Below are 18,026 nucleotides of genomic sequence, written 5' to 3'. Positions count from 1 at the left end.
CTGCGTGGATGAAAATAAAAGGGGTGAGTTTGGGGAAACTCGATGTGTAAGGAAAACCCATTCAAAGCCCAAGTCACTCAAGCCTATTGGGCCTAAGCCCATTCAGTAATAGTGGTATCTGGGCGAGCCCTTTCAGATTACAATAAACCGGGCCTTAGCCCTTATTCAGATAATAAGATGGCCCATAGGCCCATTTCAAAATTACATGCAACATCAATAAACATATGCAAGCCCATTTGGGAGACTACTCAACCCACCAACCACTACACTCCACCGTACCAGCCATACACTCCATGTGGGAATAGCTCAACCCACCCAAATTAACACTCCACAGCTTCTTGACATTCTTTGCTCGATTATCAATAAATTGAGGCAAAGCCTCCAAGACGTGGACAAGCCACTTTCAAGACTTCCTCCGTCACTATCCCAATCCCATGCATCGATAATAACAACATGGCATGCAAGAAATAACAACAATCAAACATGCATTTAAGTCAATTTAACCCTAGAGGTATTTCGTAATTTATCTCCTAGGGGTAAAATCGTAAATTTTCCACTTTTAAAGGTATTTCAGTAATTTATCTATTTTAGGATTTTTCATGCATATTCCTACCTTTCACGTACTAACAGAATCACTACTGAGGGTTCTTACCGAATTGGGCCCGTTGGCCCATCATTCCAATTTTGGCCACTTAAGCCCAAAATATCGAGGGCACGTAAATCGTGCACTTTGCGCCTAAACATTGCAGCTTACCAAAAACATTAATCGATTTACCTCACGAGCATTCGCACACTCGCAAATCTACAAAATACCGATTTTCGGCATTTCGGATTTTCGACTTTTGCCGATCTAGACTAAGAAAGAGGGTGTTAGTTACACACCTGTTTGCGACGATATGCTGACGAGATCCACACACGAACCGCCTACAATTGGATTACTAACACGTTAATCTAACTATTCAAATACAAACTACGTATTAACCCCTTACAATATTCGGCCAACCACACCTATAGATCATAGTAAGCTTATAAGAAATCAATAAGCAACTCATTAACAAATTTTTGTCAATGTTTACCATATAATCATAATTTCACTGCAAGCTGTCTTCCTGAGCAACAGTCACTAAATCATTTATAACTGGAGCTACGAAACTCTAAATAAAGTGCCGTTAATTTTCCCTGAAAATAGACTCATATATCTTCTATCCATAAAATTTTCAGAATTTTTGGTTTAGCCAATCAATACCAGATTTTTCTCAAAGTTTCCCATGTTTCACTGTTTGACTAATCTGACCACTCTTCATTACGAATCAAATTTCTCATTGTACAGAATTCAAAATATGTTCTTGTTTATTTCATTAGGAACTAGACTCAATAAGCTTTAATTACATAATTTATTCAGCTTCTAATTCATCTCCCACAATTTATGGTGATTTTCCAAAGTCACGTTACTGCTGCTGTCCCAAGCAGATTTATTACCAAATCACTCTTTCATACACCTATCTTGCATGCATGTTATTTAAACATGTATATCACCAATCAATCATCACATATCTATGATTTTTACTTAAGCATAATCTCCATTTCATCATTTTAAAGCACAACATGTTAGCCGATTTTTCCTTTAGCATCTAAGGCACATGCATGCTCATTTGTTTGGCTCAACTTCACATATCTTCCATTTTTCATCAAAAGAACATGAAACAACAACCATTTCCTTCATTTTAATTCATGACCAAATGCTCACAACACAACTAAAAATCAAAATATACTTCAAGAGTTAAGGTAGAATCAAGAAGAACTCATGAACCTCAAAATAGAAGCAAGGTACCAAGAACTTACCTTCAATTTTCCTCCTCCTAATGACCGAATACTCAAGAGCTTTCTCCTCTCCTTTCTATTCTCTAACTTTCAGCTATGATGAACAAAGATGGACAAAACTTTGTTCTTTTACCCCTTTTCTTTTAATAGAACTTCATATTTCATCCATTTAATTCTTTAATACAAAAGACATGAAATTCTTATCATGAAACATTTACCTAACCCATTATCATGAAACATTTACCTAACCCATTATCATGGAACATTTACCTAACCTATTATCATGGAACATTTACCTAACCTATTATCAATTTGTATCAATTTGTCTCATAAATTATGGATATCAAGTGTACATTTTGTCTACAACAACATGATGGCTGGCCACTTCATGTAAAATGGGAGGTTTGTCATGCAAATCCTCCTATTTTGCACTCCTATTTATTTGGTCACTTCAATTTAACCTATAGCATTTTCAAACATTTTCACATAGGTCCTATTTCATAATTTCACCCCTTTTTGTTATGGAACAAAATTAACTAAAATTGTCGGGTTCTATCTTAAGTTTGGGCTTTCTAGAGCCCACTAACATAATTAAACCTATGCCAACATTCACAGGATTCCCGAAAATTGGGGCGTTACAACTCTACCCTCCTTAAAGAAATTTCGTCCTCGAAATTTACCTAATCCAAACAGATGAGGGTATTGTTGTTGCATCGTCTCTTCGGCTCCCAAACTCGAAGTTCCCCTTCCTTAACTTGTTGAAAACGAGCGACCAAAGACTCATCGTTCAACTGTTTTTCCTTAATTTGATCCACCTGTTTGGCCTCACTTGCAACTCACCAATGAGACTTCCATCATCATACGAGACTCGCATTTAGCAAACATTACTCTCGGATCGATCTGACTCTACGACTTAGAGCATCGGCTACCACATTAGCCTTGCTTGGGTGATACTCGATTGTACAGTCATAATCCTTAAGCAACTCAATCCATCTCCTTTGCCTAAGGTTCAGCTCCTTCTGAGTCAACAAATACTTAAGACTCTTATGGTCAGTGTATACAATACACCTTTCTCCGTACAAGTAATGTCTCCAAATCTTAAGTGCAAATATCACTGTTGCCAACTCTAAATCATGAGTCAAATAGTTTCCCTTATGAGGCTTAAGCTATCGTGATGCATATGCAACCACCTTACCCTCTTGCATTAACACGCAGTCCAAACCCACGTGTGATGCGTCACTGTACACAGTAAAATCATTCCCAGACTCCGTCTGAATTAACACAAGTGCTTCATCGAACTTTCTTCAACTTCTCAAAAGCTTCTGCTATTTCTTAGTCCATACAAACGGTACTCCTTTCCTTATGTGTTTTGTCGAGGTGCGCCATCACGAAAAACCTTCCACAAACCTTCAGTAGTATCATGTCACCCTAGAAAACTCCATATTTCGACATCGACCTAGGCGGCTTCCACTCCAAAATCGCTTCAATTTTCCGAGGGTCCACCTTAATCCCTCAGCAGAGACCACATGTCCTAAGAAGGTTACCTCCTCAACCAAAATTCACACTTCTTTGAACTTCGCAAAGAGTTCATTCTCCTTAATACTTACAGACTATACGGAGATGCTCATCATGTTTCGTTTCGGTTTGAAATATACCGGATATCGTCAATAAAGACGACTCTGAACTGATCCAAAAATGGTTGGAACACACGATTCATCAGATCCATAAACGCTGCAGGAGCGTTCGTTAGTCCAAATGGCATAACCAGAAACTCGTAATGACCATACCGAGTCTTGAATGTCGTCTTTTGGATATCTACCTCCTTGACCCTTAACTGATGATATCCAGATCGAAGGTCGATCTTGGAAAATACAGAAGCTCCTCTAAGCTAGTCGAATAGATCGTCAATCCTTGGCAGTGGATACTTATTCTTAATCGTCAGTTTGTTCAACTGGCGATAATCAATGCACATCCGCATCGTACCATCCTTCTTTTTCACGAATAGCACCGGTGCTCCCCATGGAGACACGCTTGGCCAAATAAAGCCCCTATCCAACAACTCTTGAATTTGAGCATTTAACTCTACTAATTCCTTCGGTGCCATCCTATACGGTGCGATAGACACAGGCGCCATTCCAGGCAACAAGTCTATTCCAAACTCAACTTCTCGATTCGGAGGCAATCCTGGAAGCTCCTCTAGAAAAACATCTTGGAACTCCTTTACGGTCCTAACCTTATCCACTGTCAGTCCCTCCTCTTCCGACTGACTTACAAATAACAATTAGGCCTCACAACTTTTTCGAATCCACTTTTCGGCTCTTAATGCCGACACCATATTGGACAAATAATCCCTTCGCTCACCTATTACCATAACCTCCTCATCCTTTGTGGTCCTTAACACCATTCGTTTAACAGCACAATCCAGAGTCACTTTATGCTTAACAAGCCAGTCCATTCCCAAACTGAGATCAAACTCTCCGAATGGTAACTCCATCAGATCTCCAGGGAAAATCTTACCTTGGGTTTCTAAGGGTACATTCCTATACAGTTTGTCTACCCTAACCGAGTGACCCAAGGGATTTAGTACAGATACCCCACTCACAATCTCCTCAGAGCAGTCCAAGTCATCCATAATCCGTTCTGTGGCCTCCAATCAATATTCCGCCACATTCGGGCTATACCGACACGCCTTAAAGATCTCCGTTCCGTTAGTCCCAAGTCATTTAGAAATAGATCCTCAATTTCGTGTTCGAACTTGCTCAGCAACCCTTTCCGAACACGAAGCATTGCTCAGTGATAGGCATCATTCCCAAAGATCATGGTCATGAGACTCTACATTGTTGTCGGTGGTACTGGTGCATCCACCGCCAACATATGTCTCGAAGACGAAGATCTCGCTCGAGCACTTCCTTGGCCCATCCACGGCCTCTTGTACTCACATCATATTATCTTGATTACGAATTTTTATGCATCAATTAATATTCCGGTGTTTATTACGGATGTTTTATGAATCGATAAAGAGTTAGAGTTTGTTTTCGCAGAATCAAGTCTAGCTACGATTTGATCTTTATCGATTTTCCTATGGTTTCAGTATCATCCTATCTAGACTATCCTAGCGATTTCGATCATGCAGATAAGTCGAAAAATATTCGAAGAGTTCGAATAATACTTACGAGGCTTGGTAGGAGATTGAATGCCACCTTCTAAAGATCTAAATTTTGAAAATCGCATTTTTCGCAATCTTTATAAAATTTTTGTTTTCAAGATCTAAATTTTGTAAACCCATTCCACCGAGAGTTGTTGCAACCTAGGCTCGATACCACTAAATGTAGCACCCCAAACCCGGCCAGAGGTTATGGCTTGATCCGCATGCCACATCAAAACGTTAAAAAAATTTCCATTCTAAGTCCGAAAATCGTACTTGATGTTCAAAAGATTAATTCATTAAGGGTTAAAGTGAATGGAAGTCATGCACCGTAGGAAACCGGAAAGAGGTGGTGAGTCCATCGGATCGCTAAGTACCAAGCTCCTTCGGATCTAATCCTAGACATGCATACCGCCATTGCCACACCTTAACGTCATGGATATTTCTAGAAACCGATTTGATTAAGTCATTTTAGGAAAAGTGATTAATTTTGGAAAATACTTTCATTGCGGAAGCTTTGCTTATTGTCATGTTATTTTGAAATCAACTGTTGTTTTTGAAAACGCGCCTAAAGCTATCCAATTTCAACAGTTAAAATAAGTATTACCTACCTTAGTAATACATATTAAAACCATCAAAAATAAATAAGCGGCCTTATTACATTTTAAAGCCCAAAACCTCAAACGTAATTAAAAGGATGTCCAGTTCACGGAAGAAAATCAAACTTTCGAGCGGTGGCCACTCAAATTCCCTCACGACTCCAAGCCCACTATGGTTGGGGATTTCTGCGTGGATGAAAATAAAAGGGGTGAGTTTGGGGAAACTCGATGTGTAAGGAAAACCCATTCAAAGCCCAAGTCACTCAAGCCTATTGGGCCTAAGCCCATTCAGTAATAGTGGTATGGGCGAGCCCTTTTCAGATTACAATAAACCGGGCCTTAGCCCTTATTCAGATAACAAGATGGCCCATAGGCCCATTTCAAAATTACATGCAACATCAATAAACATATGCAAGCCCATTTGGGAGACTACTCAACCCACCAACCACTACACTCCACCCGCATTCAGCCATACACTCCATGTGGGAATAGCTCAACCCACCCAAATTTAACACTCCATAGTTGCAATTCTTGCTGCTCGATTATCGATAAATTGAGGCAAAGCCTCCAAGACGTGGACAAGCCACTTTCAGTACTTCCTCCGTCAATATCCCAATCCCATGCATCGATAATAACCACATGGCATGCGATAAATAACAACATCAAACATGCATTTAAGTCAATTTAACCCTAGAGGTATTTTGGTAATTTATCTCCTAGGGGTAAAACGTAAATTTTCCACTTTTAAAGGTATTTCAGTAATTTATCTATTTTAGGATTTTTCATGCATATTCCTACCTTTCACGTACTAATGTAATCACTACCGAGGGTTCTTACGAATTGGGCCCGTTGGCCCATCATTCCAATTTTGGCCCATTAAGCCCAAAAATATCGAGGGCACGTAAATCGTGCACTTTGCGGTCCAAACATTGCAGCTTACCAAAAACATTAATCGATTTACCTCACGAGCATTCGCACACTCATAAATCTACAAAATACCGATTTTCGGCATTTCGGATTTTCGACTTTTGCCGATCTAGACTAAGAAAGAGGTGTTAGTTACACACATTTGCGACGATATCTTGAGAGATCCACACACGAACCGCCTACAATTGGATTACTAACACGTTAATCTAACTATTCAAATACAAACTACGTATTAACCCCTTACAATATTCAGCCAACCACACCTATAGATCATAGTAAGCTTATAAGAAATCAATAAGCAACTCATTAACAAATTTTTGTCAATGTTTACCATATAATCATAATTTCACTGCAAGCTGTCTTCCTGAGCAACAGTCACTAAATCATTTATAACTGGAGCTACGAAACTCTAAATAAAGTGCCGTTAATTTTCCCTGAAAATAGACTCATATATCTTCTATCCATAAAATTTTCAGAATTTTTAGTTTAGCCAATCAATACCAGATTTTTCTCAAAGTTTCCCATGTTTCACTGTTTGACTAATCTGACCACTCTTCATTACGAATCAAATTTCTCATTGTACAGAATTCAAAATATGTTCTTGTTTATTTCATTAGAAACTAGACTCAATAAGCTTTAATTACATAATTTATTCAGCTTCTAATTCATCTCCCACAATTTATGGTGATTTTCCAAAGTCACGTTACTGCTGCTGTCCCAAGCAGATTTATTACCAAATCACTCTTTCATACACCTATCTTGCATGCATGTTATTTAAACATGTATATCACCAATCAATCATCACATATCTATGATTTTTACTTAAGCATAATCTCCATTTCATCATTTTAAAGCACAACATGTTAGCCGATTTTTCCCTTTAGCATCTAAGGCACATGCATGCTCATTTGTTTGGCTCAACTTCACATATCTTCCATTTTCATCAAAAGAACATGAAACAACAACCATTTCCTTCATTTTAATTCATGACCAAATGCTCACAACACAACTAAAAATCAAAATATACTTCAAGAGTTAAGGTAGAATCAAGAAGAACTCATGAACCTCAAAATAGAAGCAAGGTACCAAGAACTTACCTTCAATTTTCCTCCTCCTAATGACCGAATACTCAAGAGCTTTCTCCTCTCCTTTCTATTCTCTAACTTTCAGCTATGATGAACAAAGATGGACAAAACTTTGTTCTTTTTACCCCTTTTTCTTTTAATAGAACTTCATATTTCATCCATTTAATTCTTTAATACAAAAGACATGAAATTCTTATCATGAAACATTTACCTAACCCATTATCATGAAACATTTACCTAACCCATTATCATGGAACATTTACCTAACCTATTATCATGGAACATTTACCTAACCTATTATCAATTTGTATCAATTTGTCTCATAAATTATGGATATCAAGTGTACATTTTGTCTACAACAACATGATGGCTGGCCACTTCATGTAAAATGGGAGGTTTGTCATGCAAATCCTCCTATTTTGCACTCCTATTTATTTGGTCACTTCAATTTAACCTATAGCATTTTCAAACATTTTCACATAGGTCCTATTTCATAATTTCACCCCCTTTTTGTTATGGAACAAAAATTAACTAAAATTGTCGGGTTCTATCTTAAGTTTGGGCTTTCTAGAGCCCACTAACATAATTAAACCTATGCCAACATTCACAGGATTCCCGAAAATTGGGGCGTTACATCGTAAGCCTATGGCATCATCAGAAACGCCATTAATCTTGATGTGTCGCAAATCTCTAGAAAGTTAGCCAAATGAGCATTCAGATCTTCATCTTGCAACCTATCAAACTGAACATACTGTTGTACCATCTGACTTGTGTTCGACTTTAGCTCAAAATTGTTTACAGCAATAGTCAGTCTGACGATACTCGATTCAGCCCCAATCAGAGTAGGCTTATCATAATCTATTTATCTTGGCTTGCTTTTCTAACCTCTCTAAGATTTCTGCGAGCAATCTTTTCGACTTCACTATAAAAAATTAATGGTTCCGACAAGTTTCCTCTAGTCATAAACCAAAAAAACCTATCATAATCAAACAAACAAAAAATTAGAATGTAAAAATTAAATTAAAAACAAAAATATTTAAATAAAAATAAAAATGGCTAAATTAATAGAAATAAAGTTTTCCTAATATTTTAGTCCCCCGGCAATGGCACAAAAACATGATGCAGTCGTAAACCAGCTAAAAATCTGACTAAGGCAAGTGTACTTATCAATTAATTGTATAGTTACGATAAGCAAAGATATCGTTCTCACGAAGACTAAAAGTACTAGTAATTATCGTCTTTATATTATTTAACCGATAAATTCGAGTGATTGATTAAAACTAAAATTAACTAAATTAATTAAATATGAATGTGACAAATAATAAATCAGGAAAATAACTTAATAATAATCAAGAAGCGAAACAATACCCAGGAAAGAATTCATCTAGACTTCATTTGTCATTATCAATCGAAATTACGTAATTTCTTTACTTAGTATCTTGATCCGTAGAAATCCCTAAATTATACTAATATTTCTTTTCAAGAATAAGAGCAACTAACTCTAGGTTGATTAATTGAAATTTCTTTCTAATTAAAACCCTTATTATCGCATTAACTCGCTTTATGGATTCCCCTATTAGATTTGATTCTAATCTGGTAAATTTATGTCATCCTATTTCTAAGTTTGCATGCAACTCCACTGAATTACACTATATCTACTCTTAAACAAGGTCTATTCCTCCTCTGATTTAAGCACAACAAACGTGGATCAACAGTCTAGAAATATTAAATTAAGAATAAAACACACATAATTGAGAACAAGATCTAAGTATTTGTTGTGTAAAAATAGAAATCAAATGAAAAAATTCATCCAAAGGTTCATCTCCCTAGATATTTGGAAAATTAGTTCATGCTTGCAAAAAAAAAATCCCAAAGACAATATAACCCGAAAAAAAATAAAGAAACTCATGATAATCTCCTAAGAAATCAACTATGAGTCTTCAATCTTGACTAAAATTTGCTTCAGAATCGGCTTCAATGGTGTTTTTCGAGTTGGTTTCTTGAGTATTATATGACGGCTCTCTCCCCTCTTCTTATATTTGTCATATATAGGTCCCAAAAAACCTAAAAAAAAAAAAGTGTTTTCCCGCAGGTTTGGAGTGCGACTTGCGATTTCCACGCGGTCTGGCACATGATCGTGTAGAAGCCTGTGTGGCCACACAGCCATGTGTCCAGCCCGTGTGGCTCTTGAAACTTGTTTCAATTTTTACTCGTTTTTCACTCCTTTTGCCCTCAAATACTCTCCTAAGTATAGAAACATGAATTTAAAGGATTAGGAGCATAAAATTAGCCATTTTAAATCGAATAATCATCCAAAAATGCATTAAGAATGAGGCTAAAACATGTTACTTTTGGCATTTATTAATTTTGCCAACACCCAAAACAGTTGCTTAAAGGAACAAATTTAAACAACCCAAAAAAGGGTCAGTGTAATCCAAAAAGCATTGTCTTAGGTTTTTCATGTGGCAACACTTTTATATAGTTGGAAAATGTATAGCAAAAGTTGGCATAGTGTTGGAGAAAACTAATTCTTATTTAAGTGTTGCCTTAGGCATGCATATCCCGACCTTTATATAAAGAGTTGGCCAAAGCGTATGCCGACAAGTCTATCCCAACACTTAGGAAAGTGTCGGCCCAAAAGTGTCAGCATAGTGTTAGACAAACTCAAATCTTATTTAAGCGTTGCTTTAGACATGCATATCTCAAAACTTATACAAAAAGTTGGCTAAAGTGTATGTGAGCAAGTATATTTATTAGCTCAATTGTAACAGCCCGTTTTTTTTAGGGTTGATCGAAACAATGGTTTCGGGGCCACCAAATCCGAACGATTAGGTTGGTAAATATTATATTTAATATTTACAAGTTAATTGTGATTTTAAAAATGTTTTTGATATAGTGATTTTTGTTTTATAAGCGATTTATTAAGTTCAAGTGGTATGACCCTAAGGTCAAGTGGGTTTAAAAAATGAGGTATCGGGACCTTGTTTCTATAAACCAAGTCGTAAATATTTTTATAAATATTTACGTAGTGGCAATAAGATGGTATTAAAGTTTCGTTGAAAAATTGTATCGTTTCGATAGTTAATTAAACAAAAAGGACTAAATTGTGTAAAGTGCAAAAGTTGTGTTCTATAACCTAAAGGTATTAAATAGTTATAGAACTTAAAAGTAGAAGTCCTTATTTGGTAATTAGCCCATTAAAGAGATAGTCGGATATGATGGCTTGGCATTTGGTGTAATAAATAAAGTGTATAAAGGTTAATATTGTAAATTGGTTAAAAATAATAATAAAATGAATATAATAAAAGAATCAAGGTGTCATCTTTTTCATTCTCTTTTTACCAGCCGAATATGAAGGCTGGAGAAGCCATGGAAGAAGCTTCCAACTTTCAGCTAATGCATGGTAGGCATTTCTAGTCCCATTTTTAATTATTTTTATATTTTCGAGATCGTTGTTGCTTAATCTATCTAATGAGGGGACTATTTTGCAAAACCATTGAATAGTTTGATATTTTTCATTAGGGCTTTGAAGTTTAATGGAAGAATATGAGTCCTTGTTGATAGTTAAACACTTTTTGTTAAGTGAATTTTTGTAAAATTGACAATTAAGGGCTAAATTGATAAATGTGAAAACTTTGTGGTTAAAATGTAAAATAAATGAAATGTGTGGGCTGCTAGAGACACTAGTGATATTCATCTATAGTAGAATTTTACTCAATTTCATGAAATTGCATTTTTATGATATAGGGACTAAATTGTAAAGAAGTTGAAATATTAGGGGCAAAACTATAATTTTTCCATAAAGTGAATTATGGACTGTTTTGATACCATGAACATTTGGCTAAGATAATTATGGTTAAAAATGGTTAATTTGCATGTTTTGAGCTCAGGGACTAAAATGAATAAAAGTAAAACTTTAGGGGTAATTTTGTAAAAATGAAAAAAATGACCAAATTGTATGAAATGAGGTGTTTTAATGTCTAAATTAATATACCGAATGAAATTATTAATTTAGATCAAGATCGGGTGGAAAATCGAGAAAAATGAGAAAATTACCAAAATGCCCCTAAATTTTGGTATCTCTACAATTTAGCCAGGTAAGTTCGTATGCAATAAGCATTGTTAAATTGATGTTTCTAATGCTTTAATATTGTATAAATTGTATATACGTGAATATTTTAATGTCTGATGACATATCGACAAAATGTGGCACTTAGTGTGCGGGGCAATCAAATATGGTACTTAGTGTACGAAATATTGAGAATGGCACTTAGTGTGCGAGATATTGAGAATGACACTTAGTGTGCAAAATACCGAATGATTCAAATGGAAATTATAAATTGTGATTGAATGATTAAATAGAGCAAAGTGAACAGGTATACATGCTATATTATATGAATTGTTTATGAGACGACTTTATAATGGTGATATTTGGGCTTTGAGCCTAGCAAGCTTTAAGCTGGTGAATAATATTATCGGGTTTAAAACCTAGCAGGCTAAATGTCAGTGATTTGATAAAAGTCTAAGACTATGAGACCTTGTGTTAAATCAGCAATTGAATTTGTTCAATACATTAAGTTGGCTAGGTATGTGATATATTCTTATGCATGTTAGATCGATTGGAATTGAATCATGAATGTGAAATGAGAAGCATAGGTGAAAATGCCTATGTCATATATGTGAGTAAGGGCAAAACCATCGTAAATTATCGATAAGGGTGGACTATGTGCGGAATCATCTTATAATTGCTAATTTGAACGGTTGTGTGCGAATCATTGAGCATGATGTATTGTATTGAGATTATGCTTGAGTGAAATTATAGATATGTGATGAAATTGATTGGTGATATACAAGTTTAAATAATGTGAATGCAAAGAATGTGTGAAAGAGTAAATTTGTAATAAATCGCTTGGGACAAGAGAGAGTAACGTGATTTTGGAAAATCACCATAAATTGTTGAAGTTGAGTTAGAAGCTGAATAAATTATGTAATTAAATCTTAATGACTCTTGTTTCTTATAAAAGAAACTGAGTAAGCAAAAGAATTGCTGATAATGAGATATTTGAAGTGGCATGGGATAGAGTCAAATGACTTTGAGGTCCCCTGTTCTGTATTTAGAAAATCATTATAATTTGTACAAAAATGGTTATAAGATAAAATTTATATGCTTATACTTCTTAATGAGTCTAGTTTCAAATGAAATCAAATAGAACATATTTTGAATTCGTACAATGAGAAATTTGATTCAGTAGTGAAGAGTGGTCGATTAGTCAAACAAAGGAAACAGGGAAAATTTAAGAAAAATATGGTATTGATTGGCCAAACCTAAAATTCTGAAAATTTTATGGATGGAAGTATATGAGTCTATTTTCAGGGAAAATTAACGGCAATTGATTTGGAGTTTTGTAGCTCCAGTTATAAATAATTTAGTGACTATTGCTCAGGAAGACAACTTGTAGTGAATTTGTGAGGATAATATACGTGTGTATGAAAAGTTTAAAATTGATCAAAAATTTTTACAGTCTGGTTTTATATAAATGGATGAGTTTAAATCTGGTAGCACCTCGAACCCTGTTTCGGCGAGGGATACGGGCGAAGGGTGTTACATTTTATTGGTATCAGAGCCATGGTTTAGTCGGTTCTAGGACTACCATGGCGTATGTGAGTCTAGCTGTACATGCCATATTTGACTGCGATAGTGTGATATCTCCCGACTCGATTTAAAATTATTTGAATAAGATGAGATAAGTCTTTCAATTAAGCTAATTTTAATAGTACAGAATATGTACTCAGATGTTTGAATGAAATTGTGTTCTATACTAATTTGATTAAATTAAAGTTGGCTCTGAAATGTTTAAGTGTTCATGAATATATGAATCCAAAGTTAAATGAAATGATATGTTTAAAGTGCACATATGTGATGTTTTATAGATTTGGTTAAGTCACTTCAATGTGCAACAACAAGTGAACATAGGCACTGTGTGTGTGAGTTCCGTAACTGAGCATTGTGTGTGCGAGATCGGTTGTTGAGGCACTGTGTGTGCGAGTTCCATAATCGAGCACTGTGTGTGCGAGTTCCATAATCGAGCACTGTGTGTGCGAGATCGGTTGTTGAGGCACTGTGTGTGCGAGTTCCGTAACCGAGCACTGTGTGTGTGAGATCAGTTGTTGAGGCACTGTGTGCGAGTTCCGTAACCGAGCACTGTGTGTGCGAGATCGGTTGTTGAGGCACTGTGTGTGCGAGTTCTGTAACCAAGCACTGTGTGTGCAAGATTGGTTGTTGGGGCACTAAGTGTGTGAAATGAGATCATGTAAGACCTCGTCCTAGACGAAGGCATTGTTTTGAAGTAGTGTATAAAAACGTGTCTGGGACACTGGCATCACTTATGATTCGTGTAAGACCCTGTCCGGGACAGTGGCATCGATATTGAATAAACTGGATCAGATGTATGTAGTCCATGTGAAAATGAGACGTGATAAATAACAGATAAATATATGCTATATGTGCTTGACATGTGACCTTGTGGTTCCATGAATCAAACAGGGAAAAATATGACATGTTTTGGTTGGTATGTATTGGATATGTGCAAGTTTTGTTCATACGAATGAATTGACAGTTATCACACGAATTTAACATCATAGTCATAAGTTATTAGTAAATATAAATAAGTGAAGCTATTTAATAAGGTTATATGAACTTAAGAGTACTATGAATGTATATGCAATTGAGATTATTTTTCAATTCGGATTAGTGATATGGAATTTTCATAATCATTGAAATGATTTATTTGCTTAAGGCTTACTAAGCTTTCAAAGCTTATTTTGTGTGTTTTTCATAAGATAGATATGTTTTCCAACCGAGCTAATTCTGATAGTACAGAATGTTATACTCAAACGTTTGAGTGAAAATGTGTTGGTGATGAGTTGAAACTCATAAAAAGGTATGAATCAGAATGCATGATATTCTGCTATTGATAAACGTTATAATTATATGAGTATATGAGTTGTGATGTTGGGTATATTGTTGTGTGAATATTTTGATTTGGAATTTATGATTTGATTTAGCGTATGAGCTATGTGTTAAGTACCAAGTGATCATAAGTAAATGATTGCTAGATGTTTGAGAATGCGGAATTAGTAATGAACTGTTCGTTCATAATAGTATGTGTGATGTGCATGCTTACGTAAGAGTTAAAATTGTTGGCTTTACAACCCTCACCCCCTCATTGGTAAAGCATTATAATGAGATCCGTACTATACGGCTTAAATAAGCTTACAAGTGCGGAATGACAGAGTCTCGTGATTGAAGGATTAGTATTGTGATCAGATAAGAGAATGAGTCCGCAAGTGAAGACGATGAATGTAAAAGATATTGGAGCGTGTTGAAGGCCATTTGTAATATGCAAAGTCACTGTTAAAAGAAAATTTGAATTAGATGAAACCAAATATTCAGGTATGATATCTAAAGAATATATTAACTGGAAGTTCTTCCTAATTGGCCTCCGTTAGTGTTGGGATAATGAGAAATTAGTGATGTCAGAGATAGACAGTAGAATCATATTTGAATTATAAAGATATTTGAGCACAGCAATTATAGTCGAATGGTTTACGAGAACTCTTCTGGGTATTCTATGTGTTCAATTATCCTCAGAGGTATGTGAAGTCATATTTTCGATGAAATTCTTATCATATGAGAATGTTATCTATATATATTGATATATGAAAGCATTGTTGGGCTGTTCGGGTTACAATCAGCATTATTATATCTTTCTCTGGTATTCTATTTCATTTTATTGAAAGAAAAGATCGACGATTAAATCTGTGTGACGTTGGTATTCTGCTCCTACTGGTTGTTGATCTGCTTAGTATACATGAAGATTATATTGTTTATGTTATTGTTGATTCCGGTGCATATGAGTGATGATTTACTCCTGGATTTCCTCTGAAACATCATTGAGATATCTGTCATCTGATATGGGTGCTTTCTTAAAAAAGATTAGTATAGTGATATATTCGAGAATTACAGTATCTCTGCTTTCTTATGATTCTATATGGTTATCTGTGAAAAATATCTATTGAATGATCGTAACTATATTTCAATTTCTCTTATGTTCAAAATGCATTATTGATAATTGGGACATTATATATCTATATGGTTGAGATGTCACCTTATTATGGCACTATGATTTTAAATTATCGATGGTTGTGGCTTCAGATGGTTCAAAGCTTCGTTGATTAATAATTGAAAACTTATTACTTGACAATGAAATCGATTCAGTTGTCTAGTTTGATTAGATTAATTGCTTGAAGGATTAATCGAGTTACTTGTATCTGAATCTATCCACGTGGTGGAAATAAAGTTTGAATGTTCACGGATAAATAGATGAATATTCGAATGCATGATTCATATTCTAGAAGATATGATACGAATTATATCCATCGAACGATTTTATTAAGAAATGTTCTTATAGATCGCGATTGGGAAGTCTCGAATGATGTGATAATTATCAATAAAGTGGTAAACAGTTGAAGAAATTGTTAATTGAAGCGTCGGTTCTCGTGTGAAGAGTTATTCGACACAAGAATTAAAGATGGTTTGAACTGTTGAAAGATTATGAGTCAAGAATTGATTATCAATCGGACAAATGATTATAGTCTTTGGGGTTCGGCGAGAATCTTTATGTGTTTTACTACCGATAATCATATGATTAATCTTATCAAATGATGAGTAGTTATTGGTGAGCTAGAAACTAAATTGATGTTTAATTAGCAAATTTGTGAGGTTAAGAGGTGTGTCGTTGAATTACAAGTTAAAAAGGGTACAACGTAAATTGATTTCGATTTAGAATTTGATTGGAACCTACAATTGTTCGTTATGTCGAGATAGAGTTCGTGTATTGAGAAATCCAGAGATTTTACAACAATTGTGACATCTAGCACGATGGTAATTATCCGTCTGCACGGGAGTACTAAAAGAGTGCTAGTTTTCATTGTTCAAATGGAGACACGAGGATTATATCGCTTACTAAAATAAACTACTATGAGCTTTGGGTATGGAATTACTTTGTAACACTGTGTTCTAGAACTTGAAAGCAACCGAGAAAGACATTTATTGTTGGTTAAGTTTGCATATAATAATAATAGTTATGAGATGAATGTTAAGATAGCATTGTATGAGTGTGGTATGGTTGCAATTATTGAACTTCGTTCTATTGAATTGAATTTTTATAAAAAGAATTTCGGGGTCGATGTGATTGGAAAGACTGAAGGGAAATGAAAGTAATTCATGACCGTCTATGTAGCACCCCAAACTCGACCCAGAAGTTATAGCCGGATCCGGCATGCCACATCAAAAACGTAAAAAAAAATTTCCATTCTAAGTCCAGAAAATCGTACTTAATGTTCAAAAGATTAATTCATTAAGGGTTAAAGTGAATGGAAGTCATGCACCGTAGGAAACCTAAAAAGAGGTGGCGAGTCCATCGATCGCTTAAGTACCAAGCTCCATTCGGATCCAATCCTAGACATGCATACCGCCATTGCCACACCTTAACGTCATGGATATTTCTAGGAAACCGATTCGATTAAGTCATTTTTAGGAAAAGTGATTAATTTTGGAAAATACTTTCATTGCGGAAGCTTTGCTTGTTGTCGTTTTATTTTGAAATCAACTGTTGTTTTTGAAAATGCGCCCTAAAGCTATCCAATTTCAACAGTTAAAATAAGTATTACCTATCTTAGTAATACATATTAAAAACCATCAAAAATAAATAAGCGGCCTTATTACATTTAAAAGCCCAAAACCTCAAACGTAATTAAAAGGATGTCAGTTCACCAGAAGAAAATCAGACTTTCAGAACGGATGGCCACTCCGAATTCCCTCACAGCTCCAAGTCCACTATGGTTGGGGATTTCCTGCGTGGATGAAAATAAAAGGGGTGAGTTTGGGGAAACTCAGTGTGTAAATTAACCCAACCATAGCCTATATCAGCTCAAACCACAGAAATAGAATAAGTTGGCCTTAGCCCACAACAGAATTCAAAATAAAGCCCATAGGCCCATAACAGAACAGAACATATATTACATGTTTATGCAGAAACCCAACCCAGATTCATCCATAATAACCCCGTACCAGCGTTACACCATGTGGGGAGACTACTCGACCCACCCAACCGCTACACACCACAGAATTTGCAGCATGGCTGCCAGAACAGATAATGTGACAGAGTCACCAGATACAGATAATCGTGGCAGAGCCACCAGATCAGATATTTGTGGCATAGCCACCAGAACGCTTCCTCCATAATATAACCCATGTCCCCATGCAACAAATATATACTCATGGCATCCATCATACAGAATCAGATCGCTATGCTTTTCAGTCAAAATTAACCCTAGGGGTATAACGGTAATTTTACACCTAGGGGTATAATAGTAATTTTCCATACA

Source organism: Gossypium arboreum, chromosome 8 (assembly GCF_025698485.1).
Source record: "Gossypium arboreum isolate Shixiya-1 chromosome 8, ASM2569848v2, whole genome shotgun sequence".
Lineage (NCBI taxonomy): Eukaryota > Viridiplantae > Streptophyta > Magnoliopsida > Malvales > Malvaceae > Gossypium > Gossypium arboreum.
This window is presented reverse-complemented; position numbering follows the sequence as displayed.